The sequence below is a fragment of the Mytilus edulis genome, chromosome 10, assembly GCF_963676685.1.
Source record: "Mytilus edulis chromosome 10, xbMytEdul2.2, whole genome shotgun sequence".
Classification (NCBI taxonomy): domain Eukaryota; kingdom Metazoa; phylum Mollusca; class Bivalvia; order Mytilida; family Mytilidae; genus Mytilus; species Mytilus edulis.
Window position 1 is genome coordinate 76655886 of NC_092353.1, and position 15845 is coordinate 76671730.

The 15845-nt window shown below is 30.6% G+C and overlaps 1 protein-coding gene across 15 annotated transcripts in view; it reads right to left on the bottom strand.

The window, feature by feature from the left end:
* The window catches only part of LOC139491926 (synaptotagmin-1-like), a 72627-nt gene that overhangs the window by 45836 nt on the left and 10946 nt on the right, over positions 1–15845 (bottom strand). For 11 of the 15 annotated variants that reach the window (XM_071279856.1, XM_071279863.1, XM_071279854.1 and 8 more), the window contains 2 exons: positions 11510–11596; positions 8787–8859 (listed from right to left, as the gene is read on the bottom strand). The gene's annotated coding sequence lies outside the window, so the exon portion shown is untranslated. Of the gene's footprint in view, positions 1–8786; positions 8860–11499; positions 11597–15845 lie in introns of all 15 variants that reach the window. The other 4 variants (XM_071279858.1, XM_071279868.1, XM_071279860.1 and 1 more) reach the window with 1 other exon arrangement.

Here is a 15845-nt window from a genome sequence, read left to right on the forward strand (position 1 = left end):
AAAACTTCATGCATGCTTATTTTTGTTAAATTCACATTTTGGGATTATAAACTTTCAGAACATCGATCTCTGTCTCTCAGAATGTGAAAACGATTAAATTGTTTGAGTGACACTTAATGAACATCAATTTCAATTGAGCAAATACAATAAAAAGTGATGTAATCTATTTGCTTTAGATACTGTCCAATAATCAAATAAAATCTCCAATAAGTAGAGATTTAAATAAGAAGCTTCAAGTTTCTATATGTGGTCTAAGTAATATCTATTTCCAATATTATAACAGGGTACATGAACAAATTTGCATTACTTAACAAATACCAATGTATTTATTAAGCAGCATTAATAGCATGAACTAAAAAAATATATCTACATTCTTGCTTGCCTAAAGTTGTGTGTTTATATATAATATACATGAAAATCAACTTTAAGTTTTGTGAAAGACTCAGCATGAAAGACATTAGTTGAAAGGTGCAATATCAAAATGCATTTAAATATTTCCTGATGAAATACGCTTTTTCAAATTTGATTATATATCATATTTTTGTGCTTCACAGAAGCTTAACAGAAATGAGGATAAAAAATTCAGCAAATCAAGTCATTTCCAAGATCTAAGATGAACTTTTTTCATCTGCAAATAAACAGGTATCTATTTAGAACCTGGATTATCAAGTCGTTTCTGAGTAGATCATTGAAAAGTTAACAATGAAAACAACAACAGGTCTACCTACGCCTTTGACAATAGACTTCAAGAAACAGCAAAAGCTCACATGATCCATGGATTAAAATAATTACCAAAAGTGACAAAAAGCAAGCTTAAATCTCGGCAAATACTTTCTTAATTTTCACAATTTAAAGCATGATAACCTTTAAGCCTAAATATATATATTTATATATATGTTCACACCTTGAACAATTTTACTTTTAGAGCATCTGATATGACCAGACATCACCAATGGTTTCTTTACAACAAATGTTCAGACAGTTTTTAAAATCATTTACTGTGGATTAATCAATATTCATTGGATACTAATTTTCATGGATTTCTTGGGTACAGGGAAACCAGGAATTTAAATGTTCAACCAATTACAAATTTTCTAAAGGAATGTAAATTTAAATATCCATGAATTATGCAAGTTTTCCTCAATCCACTTGAACTCGTTGGTACCAACCCAAATAAATGAATCCACAGTTACATTATAAGTTAGGTGGGAAAATTAAAAAAATGAGGGACGATTTTATTTGAACAAAAAAAAATATAGACTTGTTAAATTTTATAGTTATCGATATAAAAAAGAACAAATAATGACAGACATGAACTAACGACACCACTGAACTATTGGCTCCTGAGTAGGGACACACAGAGAACGTGAGGAATTTCTCATTTATCATCTTTATTGTTTTTAGAGATATTTATAATTATTGACATTTAAATTAACAAACAAAAAACAACAATAAAATTCATTTCACAAAAAACTAAAGTTATCTTATAATTATTGTCATTTTAAAATTAACAAAAAAAAAACACCAATAAAATTCATTTCACCAAAACTAGTTATTTTTTGCTTGCAAGACAAGTCTTAATTAGTACTGATTATGAGGGTGGTATTGGGAGGCAATTATTATGAAGATGCCATATGAACATATTATGCTTCTTCATTCCATTTTAACCCTTTTTTCTACAACTAAAGGAGTTATATATATAAGGTCCGGTAAGGACCGATTTTGGCCTCAAATTTCAGGTTAATCTGACAAAAGATTTTGACCACTTTTTAAACACTTAAGTGTCTGTTTTGTTTGAATTAATTAGTTTATGTGAAAGATTTTAACAGATTTAGTCATTAAAAACGATCCATTTCAAGCTCAAATATGAAAAATCTACCTAATATGCCGAAAATTGTCACTTTTCAGATGGTTTTGGGTAAAAATAAAAGTGGCCACATCCGTGTTCATCCTCAATCTTTGTATATGTTATGTATTATCATAAAATACAACTTACATTTCAATATTAAGGATGAACACGAATGCGGCCACTTTCGTTTTACACGAAAACCGTCTAAAATTTAACTAAAATGCTAGAATTATGAGGATTTCAGTAATTTTGGGTCCTAAATGCTCTTCAACTTTGTATTTGTTTGGCTTTTTAACTATTTTGATCTGAGCGTCACTGATGAGTCTTATGTAGACGAAACGCGCGTATGGCGTATAAAATTATAATCCTGGTACTTTTGATAACTATGAGCATGACTTAATGGTGCTAGTACCGGATATATGTGCATTGTATTGTCAAAAACAGCCCATATTTATGTAGCAGAAGCATTCTTATGACTGTCCAATAAATAACTAAAGGTTTACATTTTAACAATTTTGTAAAACTGCTATATTTTGGGGCCAAAAAGGGGTCTTACTGAACCTACTCCTTTGGCATGCATTATCAAATCATTCTAATGCCAATATTAATATGGGACATAAATATTCCACTGGGTAATACATCTATGCCCTTTTGATTTATGGGGTTGTTTTCTCATTTAATATGCATAATTTTGACTGACCCTTGGTCCTGTTTTTTATTGGTTTTGCTTTCACTCTTTTGTATTAACTATTTGGATTGGACTGATGTTTATAAGTTTCCTTAATTTATAATTTTTTTTCTTTTTTTATAGGTCTTTTTCTAATTTCCCCTCTAAATTTCCATTTATTTCCCTACAAGAAAACAAGTAGTTTATTGTCTATTTACAATTGTTACTTTTTTCAGATAAACCTTACTTATGTATACATATATATATATATATAGTATAAAATTGAGAAAGGAAATGGGGAATGTGTCAAACCGACAACAACCCAACCATAGAGCAGACAATAGCCGAAGACCCCCAATGGGTCTTCAATGTAGCGAGCAATGTAGGTTGCACTTTAATTGTAAACATAGCAGATTCATAAGCCACCCCTCTTTTAAGGAGATGCACTTATATTATTATGTGTAATTTTCATCGACATTTTGTTTTGTTTTCCTATTGGTTCCCAGATTATGATATCTGTTACACAATTTTGGATTTTCTACTGTATAATAAATACAGATTAGGTAGACTCAAAGTAAGGGGAGGGATATTAAAGAATTTTAGTAAATGTATAAACTTAAATTTAACTCTAAAAGTTTGAGGCAAATAAATGTTTGAAAATGCTAAACAACTCTATATTTTGACCTTTGCCAAAAACAGTAGTCACTAGTGCATGTGGTCTCTCCATTCCATCATCTGATTTCTTATTAAATGTCAAAGTATAATCAGCTCAGTTTCAGGTGTAAAAGTACTTTCTATGCAGAATTGAGGTGTGACATGCAACATATACACAGAAATTGTATAGTTTTACTATGTATACACATCCTTGATATACATAATACATAAAGTGACTTAATGTGAAAAAATCATCTTTTTCTGATATAAAATTACTAAATTTAACTGCTTTTAAACTATAAACACTGGACTTTAAACATGCAAAAATCAATCAATTAATAGTCATTTGCATGCTGACTCAGCAACATTATAAAAAATAAAAAATGAAAACAATATTAACACATTCGCCCACTGACATTTCATCCACCCACATACAAAGAATATAATAATTACTGGTACAATCATGCTTGTTGTTTACCTGAAAAGATAGACCTATAATTGCTTACAACCACCTGATTTTAACTCTGGTAGATAATTGTCTCACTGCATGCATGGCAATTGTATTTAAGAATTGAATGCTGCTTTTTGTAAATTTATTGGGGTGTAAAAGTGTTGACCGAAGTACATTTTGTATAAAGCCCTTCATACTAAAAATGTGCGCACGATCAACGCTTTTACAACCCTATAAAGTTACAAAAAGAAGCATTCAATACTTATAATTACATTTTCTTCATGGAAGCAACAAACTACTTCTAGTAGTTTTTCAGGAAGATTGAATTATCATTTATTCATTTGGTCATCCTTTATAGCAGAACTTCAATGCTTTGATTTTCCACTTCTAATAATTTTTACTTCTCTCTCATTCTCTGTATACTAATTAGTAGATACAAGAAGATGTGGTATGAATGCCAATGAGACAACTCTCCATCCAAATTTGTAAAAGTAAACCATTATAGATCAAAGTACAGTCTTCAACACAGAGCCTGAATAGTTCAAATATGTTTCTTAAGATCTGTATTTGTATCGTCAAGGGACTCAGTCTTCACGATAATTTTTTAAATGTCCAGGCCCAGAGCTCAGATTTTGGATAACTTTAGTTACATTCTGTGGGCCTGTAGTAATGATTTTTACAAGCCTGAAAGGAATTTTACCAGCAAGGGCTGCTGGGCCTGTGGTTCATTTGGAAGACTTGGGACTACTCTTAGCTTTTGAATTATTTGCATTTTAGAGTCAACATATTTGAAAAGTGTTTGTAGCAGAGGTTATTATAAGATTAATTTTGCTACTTAGGAATTATCACAGACTGCAGCGACATACTGGTTCTGGCGCATAATTAATATCTCCTTTTCAGTGAAATATCTATAGGTCAAAATCCGTCAAATGTTTGATTTTTCACAGAATCTGTCAACAGGAAAAATCATTATCAAATCAAAAACATTTATATAACGGCTTCTTAGCAACCATGACGCAAGTTGCACCGATGTCCCATAATAGTTTACAATTACTGCTAGTCCATATATAAATACAGATAGAATGTGAACAAAGAAAGAGATAAAAGCAATTAAAATAACATCAAAAGATCCATTCATACAAATTAATATTGATTAATAATTGAACATAATTACATTTTATAAACAAACTCTTAATGACAGACGGCCAAGGTTAATAAACAGCTGCATTGGCAAAAGTATCAGCTATTTGTCAAATCTGTCAATGAACAAACAGATAAAAGATTATTGACCAATCATATCTCTTCAATCAAAATTGTTTATTGTCAAACTCAATAAAAAAACATTTACAAAACAACTGGCAATTCAACAACAAAATAATTAGATGAAAACATTTTGCGTTTCATTTTTTCAAGATAATTATATATGCAATACATTCTAAACAATATTCAAATCCCTTAACATGCTTAAGTCAAGGTCATCATAGACAGACATGGCATTTTCATAATTTAGGTTTTATGGTTAGAATTTACCCATGAGGCATACAACGAGCAGAACATACATCAAAGTGACAGCAACCGTTAAACAAAAGCTAAAAAATACCAGATTTTACTTTGATCATTGTCTGTTGTATGTTGGGATAAGTTGATATTGATTGTTAGTGTTTGACTCCACTTTTAGCCCACTTGACTATATCATTGAGGCCCGAGTGAAAATTCTAGAATTTAGAACAGGAATCAAGGGGAACAAAATAGTGTTTGTAAGCATTTAAGTTTACATTTCTGAACAAATGGATTACAAAACAAAAAACCCAATCTTTAAAATGAACAAACGTCATGATACACCATATCAACCGAGTACACTGATATATATATATATTATATATATATATATTATATATATATAGGTTTTGCTCATTGTTGAAGGTCTTAAGGTGACCTATAGTTGTCATCTTCACTGTCATTCCATCTCTGGTGGAGAGTTGTCAATCATACCACATCTTCTTACTTAATATTCATTTGCACAGTTTATACAAGCTTTGGTATGGAAATTATATTCTTTCATTAGAATTCCCAGAGTATCAAGATGTCCGTCACACGAACACAGAGTGGATTAAAATGTTCTGTTATTGTCAGAATCAATGTAACTTACAAAGAAAACAGATCAGACTCGTATTTCACAGAAGTCAATATTCGGAAACAATACACGTTTATTGGAAAACAAAAACAGAATGGTTCTTTGTTGTCTAGATATCTGACATTTCTTTATGACAAACAAACATGGACAGATTCATATTCAACTGAAGTTAATATTGCAATTCTAAACCATTTTAGTGATGTTGTTATGTCATTGAAATATCTTAAGTTTCAAAAGAAGGCGATGATACCAAGTAGGCAATTAAAATCAAGATAGACTATAAAATTTGTATTTCAGCATTATGAAGAAAAAAAAGGGAAACCCCAAAAAACAGAAATCTTCAAATCTTCATTCTTTTTATTTTGTTGATTGACATAAATGAACTACATTAAACTAGAAGAATTTATTTAGAAATCTCTCAGTAACAAGCACAATAACCTTATATAGAAAACAAGAGTAAGAATTAAGCGTTAAAATAAATAGGGAATGTGTCCATGGGACACAGATGATGCCGCCACTTGCATATAACTCACGGACGGTAAAAGTGATACTGTAACCCTAATTCGCTGTTTCAGAATCTAATGCATCCTGGGTAATATTTTTAAAAGTGTACACCAAAACGTCCTGATAGGTTAAAAATGTCATAAACAATGGAATTTTAACCAATGACGCAACGTTACTTTCATTTTGGGGTATGAACAATGAAATTACCCATAATGCTTTAGATTCTGAAGAGGCCAATTGCTACTTGATCTTTGTTTTGTAGTAATATGTTTGTATATTAGTTTCATAACATTTGTTGAGGCGAACTTAAGCTAATGGACAGAAATGAAAAATTCAGCAATTTTTTTTAATTTGCAAAGTGGCAGAACTCTAGCAAAGTTAAATTGACACAACCAAAATTCAAACTTGACCAGAGTTTTGTATCAACTGTTTGTGTATAAGTTCATGACATAATTTAGAGAATGGAAAACAATTTCAGGACATAGGGATTGAAATGCAGACAGACTTAATGCCCCCTCAGCTACAGTAATAGCATGAAAATCAAATCCTTTTACTGTAAATTTGAAAATTTTGAATGAAGTGATTTTTTGACAAGTGGAGAAAAAAAAATGTGAATCCATTGTTGCAATTTTGGGTTAATGGCGCAGAAAAATAATACTTTAAGAAATTAAAACATTAAAATAAGAATTTTTAATTTTGCAAAAGTTATATAATCTAAAAATTTTGCGAAGAAAAAAGCAAAAATTTATAAAATTATGATAACATTTTGCACTACAAAGCTAGCTTTAAAAGGTGGGCAACATTTGGTCAATTGTACTAAAACTAGCACAATATTCCCATAAAATACCAGTAAATTGTAAATTTCCCCACAGAACGGCATCTGATATGAAACAGTCAACAAGATAAGTTTTTGTTGTTTATCTATTCCCAGAGTGATGGTAACGTTAGTTAAGTTAACACACAATCAATACCAACTATTTATGTCTATTGTTTCCATCAAGTCCAATATCCATATTTTCTATTTGTAAAAAGCTACCAAAGTTAATACACTTTATTGATCTGGTATCTACTTCAAAGAATTAAAGACCATTATGTTACCATTGCACTATTTACCAGTTTTATTCACATGCTTTGATAAATAGTTCTTCCCAGCAAATAGAAAAAACAGCTCCTTTGAAATAGGCTTAAACAATTTTTAATAATTAATGGTATTATGACAATCTCTTTGAGTGGATACATCATTTAACACAAGAAACGTCTTTTAAGGGAGTTTCAAAGTAATTAACTTTTCAACACACTAGTTTATATAGATAGGGGACTAATAAAGGAATCCAAAGTGCAAAAAAAATATAAAGGTCACCGTGCTTCTTTTGGAGATATGTGCCATTGAAATTTTGGCGGGAAAATATTCTCTCTTGACTTTTCATAGCTTTATCATTGACAAGTTGAAGTTCTCAAAAACTGTTAAAAAGTAATTAAAATTTTATAAGACTTTTACAGATGGCATATCATCATACATGTAAAAGATATACAAAAAGAAAACTGGGGGTCACCAGGCAAATTTTTTCAAGACATTCAAACGGATAAACCAGAGGATTCCGAAAATCTGACAAAAAATCTAAAACATGACAAGCCAGTTCATAAATAACAAAGAGGATTGATTGATTGTTGCATGGTGCTTAATGCCACATTCAGTACATTCAGTACATTTGGCTACACCACGACTGCCAGTTTTATTGATAGGGGAAGCTAGTGTATTAAGAAATCATTGCACCTTTTGCAGGAAAACTGGTAATTCTAGACATGAGATACCATAGGTTGGTGTTTCAGGCCACTCTCTCATTAGCTTCCTCAGCCAATAAAAACTGATCGCCACAAAAAAAACAAAATAGTGTTGAAAGTGGGGTTTAACAACAATCAATCAATTCTATATTGATTCTATAACTACCAACTAACTAGACATAAGTAAGATCATAGTCAAACACACCTTAAAGTTGGGTTGAGGGTAGACATATAGGATAATGCTGGATTAAAACATAGAAAGGAATGCCATACCTTCTTTTTAACTCAGATACATGTTCATATGTCATGTATGCGCAGGTCATGTAGGAATATTGTTCTAATATAACCAAACTGCACTATAGATTCAACAACTTAACGACCATAATGAAGTACAATATGATACATGTATCCAACTGCTGAATTTTATGTATTCCTCATCCTCAACGTTTGTTGGATGGACAAACCAAAACTTGTCTCTAGATTTTAAGGCAAAAACTGAAATTCTATCAAATTGTGTGGCAGAATATCTTGGAAAATCTAATTTTTATGAGATTCATCCTTAGTCCCTCATTTAAAATTAATAAAAAAAAAAACTGACATTGATTTGGTATCAAAAGTAATCAATTCAACTGGCATTGAAAATAATAAATATCCTGATATTGGAAAAAAATTCAATGCTCCATCTTTTACCAACATCTTAAGCAAATAACAATATTAAAATCAATATCTATACACATGTACGTACCCGAGCTATGATAAATCCATATTCTTTCTTGCACCTATAACACTTAATTAAAGTCGACAGGAATCAGGGGCACCTGAAAAATTGACCATATAAGCTTGTATTAACATACATTCCTTATTGCGTACAATCAAAAATCAATGTCAGATCAACCAATCAGCCGGCATCTTTGACAAATTGAAATTACGACAATATTGGGAATAACAGCAAAATATCTGACTGATATTTCAATAAGTAAAGAGCTCTCATTGTTCTACGCAGTTTTTAAGTATAAAATTGCCGCAATCGTATCTTATTTTATAATTTCTAAAACCTTACATAATTCTACATTTCCGAAGGTCTTAGGTATTATTTTGTGAAATCTTTCCATTTGCCATTCGAAATGACTTCAACATAGTTACTTTGTTGAAATGTTTCATTTTAATGTCAATTTTATACCATTTAAAGGTCAGGTTGTCTCCTTTAATCATTGTATAACAAAATCTGAGGACACTGAACTGGAAATAGCTAGAATTCAGTTTTAATAGTTCTACAGATATTTAACGGAGATATTAGAATATAGAATAGGTCTTTGATCATTTGTGACAAGTGGTTTATATGACAAGGAGCAATGATGGAATCAATAAACTACACTATCTCAGATATTCAATAATGCTAATATATATAGCTCTATTTGGGGAAAATACCTAGAAAAAAACAACAGAAAAAAATCGTCAAAACAAAGAAATTAGCATGCTATACAATAGAGCACTTTTGTTCTAAAATAAATACCTGATGACATGCAGTAAAGACTACTACCTGTTAATTAGCCTAATTTTTTTTATAGAAGTTGTCCTGTTGATAAACTGTTGACACACAGATATGTCTCGTCTGTATGTGTATGTGCATATTTTTTGGTGGTGTACAATGATTGTACTCGTTGTTTGGCAACAAATGACAGTATTTCTAAGAAAAGTTACTCTCTTTTCTGCATTTTATTGACAAATCTGAAAATAACTGAAGATAATCTATACAGTCCGTCATTGGTTGGTTGTCCTTCTAAGATTCAAGTTCTATAGCATTTTAATATGAATTTAAAGTTGGGTTCAACTTTTCTACTCTTTTATCAGAAATATGGGTAGAAATAATTGGTGACTGCCAGAAACACTTTTTTTTAGTCTGGTATCATGCAGAACAGTATGTGTCGGAATCTATTTGGAATCTATTGCATGTGTTATATCAATTATTTCCAACGTTGGGAAATGCATTATTTTGTCATGTTTCATTCCTTTATCTAATTCAGTTGGTATTTTCAAATTACTTTCATTTAGGGAACATGCAAACATCATACTGTTAACTATGCTGTAATCAATTTGACAACTTTGGAAAGATAAATTTATTTAATAAACTCACTTCAACAAGATGGGTATAAATGTTAGAAATGGAATTTCACCATACAAATTGAAAGTGAGTTGATATGGCTCAAAACCAATAAAGTGAGAATTTGTAAGAATTAAATTCTACATCGATCTGTCAGTTAAGTTAAAATTTCATTAAAATCACTTTCAAAAGAGAAGGAAATTTTCAATTAAGGAATTTGCGTTATAGAGGCAATAACATTATTATCAAATTTAAATGCCATATACAACCTCATAAACATATCATGGAATTTACAATGTTCATGGAGGAAGATTCAAAATAACAACATTTTCATAAATGACATCTTTTGAAAAGAAAATGTATAACACACATTAATCTTAACATAAAATAAAGATTATGTTGAAGGGTGTTAAAGGTTTTCATGCCTGGTTTTGAGATTCATACATTCTAAGGAGGGACTAATATTCCAGTGGTTTTTATGCTGGTTTTTGAAATTCATCCATTCTAGTATGATGACCTAGAGGTTTTCATGCTTGCTTTCGAGATTCATACATTCTTAAGTAAGTTGACCTATCATGCCTATAGATGTTTTTCTCTTTATTTTTTAACCTTTTTTTAATTCTTACAATTTAAGAATGAGGGTTGAAAAAAGATGTCTTCATATTTTCATGAAAATAAGAGAAACAATGTGGTTTTTTTTCTTGGTATTGAACACCATTTTCAGCAACCAACATCTAGAGGCTAACACACAGCATTCATTAGTGTATACTATACAGATGTCTTAAAAATAGGTCAAGCTCTAAATTGACCAAGATTACAAAAGAAAATGAGTGGATAGATTTGCCATTAAACCTAAATTAGAAAAAAACCCACAAAAAAAACCAACATCACAGCCTTTTTTAATATACTGTTTATTATTTACTAAAACAAGTATTGCCTGATCAAATTCAGCCTACAGATTTGGTTCTACACATATTGTTCAGTAAAGGGTTTTATGTTTGCAAAGGGTTTGTCTTAGACATTTTTTATTGTACATATTTGTCGGTCTGAGTATAGCCCCTAGTTTTTGGTAGGGTTCTAAATGTTGCTCATTCTTGGTTTTCTATGTTTTCTTTCAATGTTTTTTGTGGTTTTTTTTGCAATGGCATGGTCATTCTTTTAAATTTTTATTCTAGAATTATAATGAGTTTTTTAAATGTTCAGGTATCTGTTAAAAGTACTTTGCCTCTTTTTGCCAGCTAAGTTGAGCATAAACTTTTTTGTGTTAAAATACATATATGAATATTTGTCTATTAATAATTTATTTTAGTTCAATTATTTTTGTCAACACCACTTAAATAACAATGTAATAATTTACCAAAAATTACCAGACTATCTTTTCTTCTCAATTTAAAACTGTACAAATGTTACAACTGGTTTTCAACAATTCCTTGTTATTAATCCATTATGTCTAACTACAAAAGAAAACAATCAATGTTTTAAACATTCTGTATCAAAATAACACATTGTTTATGCCTAAGGCAGTTAAAATGTGTTTGTAAAATATGTTTTTCTCAAACATTAAATCATTGAACATTAATATTACATAAGGGTGGTTTGTAATTCAGATGACAAGATAATAAGCAAAAGAAGATGTGGTGCAAACCAGAGAGAGCAGCTACCCAACAACATAAAGTATACATAAAGAATTTGTCAAAAACCCTATGACATGCTTGCAATTGCTGAATTCAGTGTAACAGTAAATGTTTAATCCTATATACAAATAGCAAAAGATCAAGACATTATCAACATATATGTGAACCTCCATACAGGAGTACACTAATCCCTTTTTCAAGGGTCTTCTCTTGTCCTCCGGTTGAAGAGAAAAAAATCTTGTTTATGAAAAATTTTCAGATACCATTCACTGTCAACTGCACTTTACTTAATTGTCACACCTAATCATTTAGTGTGACCCAATCTGAATAAATCCAGGATAGTCCAATACTTACCGCTGAGATACCAAAAAATATTTGATTAAGGTTTAGGCTTTCTTGGTTCTATTATGTCTATTAATCTCCCTATATATTTCTTTTCAAGGATGTATAATAAATCAGTAAATTTATAAAAAATGAAATAAAATAACTTTTTGAATTCAGCAATATCCTAGATTTATTGAGCTTAGTTGAGACAAGTAAATTGCTGTCAACATGTCTATTGGGTCTTTGGATGCTCGTATATAAAATGGCATGTTCTATCGACTCCATTACATCTAGTAATCTTCCCTTATATTCCTTTTTAATTATGAGTAAAAAGAAATCTCTATGTAAAAAAATATGAAATAACTTTTGGCATTCAGCAAATTCTTGGATGTATTCAGATTAGGTGTGACATTACTGTAAAGACTCTCAAGGCTCTCTGGAATCCATCATTTCTTGAATTCTTCCTATATATTCCTGTTTAGTTTTGTATAAACATTTTCAGGGGTAGTTATTCTGGATTTATTCAGATTAGGTTTGACAAGTATTCACATGAGTAAAGTACAGATGTCTTTTGGTCTTTGGATGTTCTGATATAAAATGTCAAGGCTCTTTGGACTCCATTATATCTATTAATCTTCCTACATATTCCTTTATATATACTTTAATTATCTTCATCCCCAGTATCATATTGATTATAAATACATTGTATAAACTCCTCAAGCCTTTCTTGTCTGCGATGGCAGAATATCTTAAAATGACCCTTTTCAAATGTTAATTATCATGTGGAAGTTATAATTTCTAACAAATAATCATGATAATTGATCATTATCTGTAGCAGATCTTGCTCCTTGCTAATTTTGATTATAAAATCAAATTCTATATATAAAACATGCCATAAATGGAAAAAATTTAAAAAATTGACAATTAAGCAAAGTTTATAATAGACATGTTGTTGATGAGAAAAAAATCCTATGAAATACATCTATTTTCACTGATATTAACACATTTTTGTTTAGAGGCCAGCTGAAGTCCCCCTAGGGGTTTGGGATTATCTTGCTGTTGAAGACCCAATGGTGGCATCGCCTGTTTGTTTTTTCCTCTTTGGCAAATTCCCCATATCCATTCTCAATTTTTTTTAGAAATAACAAAACATCAGAGTAAGAGCATTTATTGATGTTCTTAATATGGATAGTTGCTATAGAAGTATCAAACGCTATTGAGTGTTACAGACCATTTGCTGAAGTGTCACTTAATTTTAGAGAACATTTCACTGTTCCTTGGAAAAACTTGGAAAGACAATAGTTCCATGCCCAGTAAAAAGCAATGGGGTGACAAGGTAGCTAACATAATTTCTTTTTTATAAATCATCATTTATTGAAAGAACCCAGATAATCTGAAATATTTCAATACTAATTTGCTTAATGTAATTGAGAAACCTTTAAATGAAAATTGTGTAAGAAATGAAATAAAACCGGATTTTCTTACCCCAGGAGTAGATTACCTTAGCCGTATTTGGCACAACTTTTGGGAATTTTGGGTCCTCAATGCTCTTCAACTTTGTATTTGTTTGGCTTTTTAACTATTTTGATCTGATTGTCACTGATGAGTCTTATGTAGACGAAACGCGCGTCTTGCGTATAAAATTATAATCCTGGTACTTTTGATGACCAATTAAATTGATTGATTGATTAATGGGTGTTTTAAGCACTTTTTCAGCACTATTGTAGGGTCCTGCCAGTCATTTTGTACTGGTGGAGGAAGCTTAGCCCGACTGCAGAGAAAATAAGTATTACAAGGACAATTCCTGTCTCCTTTACTGATAATGGGATGGAAATTAAGCTTATTATCAACATAGCATCCAATAAGACAAAAATTACAAATTAACTGGAAATAACAAATAAAATGTATATTAAAGGAAAGAGATATAATTGATGTTCTTCTTCTACCAGTAGACTTGGTATTTGGTCAAATCTTAGATGTCTAATAAATTGTCTTTTCATCTGTGATGTCTGTCCAATACTTTATATTTTATCGTAAAAATGAATGCATTTATAAGCCAGGCACAATTAACAGTTTATTTATCACAGTTCTAGAAGATGCACAACAATTGGAATTATATAAGAACTTATTAATCATGCATGTTTGTCAGTTTCTGAAGATTTGCATTCATAACTACAGACCTCACTAAATGAATCGTAGAGACTAGATATTTCAAATCGCTTCCATTCCTGAAGAATTTCAAAGTAGAGACAACACCATTGATTTGTTCTATCATAATAGTAGAATTAATCCTTCTAATTTGACAGCTATCCAATTAACTGTCAGTTTCTGAACTATAAACATAACCAAAAATAGCAGTAGATATGTTCTTAAGATTACAGGGCATAGACCTTCGCTCTTTGTTGGAGTTTGTCCGTTGACTCTCAATTCTAGGAGAAGATAATAGGTAGTATGTATATATAGAGTATGCACAGTTAATTTGCCGTCTCATTGATAAGACATTCAACCGTCAATGCAAGTTCAAAACACGACAACATCATTATATGAACACCTGCCTTTGTTAGATTTGAAGCATAATGGAATAACTGAAATACATTTACAAAGGGAAAGTTTTAATGTCTCATGCAGGCTTTTGAGAGGTCAAACATATATCATTCTGAAAACTATTCAAGTGGTGTGGTTCCTAAATAACTGTCCACTTTAAAATGAAACTATTTTTATTACCCTGGGTGAGGTAAATAGGTGAATTCTATTGCAATATAAACCCAATCTCCAGATTTGGGATTTTCTTTCTGCATTGAAGATCCATTGGGTGGCCTTGGGCAGTTTTCTGCTATTTGGATGGTTTACTATCTCTTTGAACCATTCCCTGTTTCAATTCTCTATTCTATTATGTTATCTTTTATATAATGTATAAGGGAATAGTCTGACTTTTCTTGAGCAGCTTAACCATATTTTTTGGTGGGGTTCTTATTGCTCAGTATTAAGTTTTCTATGTAAGATTTTGTAAATATTTTGTAGGTGGTAACTAACACTACAGGGAGATAACTCTGTAAAGTCAGCTTAATGTTTTAATTACGTTGTGTTGTACAAGGAATATGAAGCTTCTCAATGATCAAAATTGGTGTTTTTCAAATTGCTATATAACCAGTGTATTTTTTCTGACAAAACGGTTGGTTCAATTTTTTTTTAAATTTTTATATTTTTGTTTAAGTGTCAAAGTAAATACTTTGACCAAATTTTATGAAAATTAAACGAGCCAAATTTATTTTAGTGAAAGTGTTGGGTACCACCTTAAGTAATACTTTTTGTCCATGGTCATGTTCAGTTTTTCTTTGACTTATAAATGCTTTTTTTTATTTGTTTCTTAGTATTTTATACTACCTCATTTATAAGTTAAAACCTTCAGATTAGTTGTAAGTTCCTAAGTCCTGTAAGAGTTCAAGGATCATTTAAGGTTTTGTACAACTAAACTTCATTTACAAAGGGAGATAATCATAATGTTTTGTTCAATTTTTTTAATTAATGTAAGGAGATTTTCACTCCATAGGGGGAGAGATAATCATAATGTTTTGTTCAATTTTTTTAATTAATGTAAGGAGATTTTCACTCCATAGGGGGAGATCTGTTCTCATCAATATTTTTGTGAGAAGATCCAGGTATTAAGAAGGAGGATTCCTAATTTCTGAAATAGAGGCTCCCATTTATATTATGAGGGTGACTCCTACAGAGAATATTGTCTTGT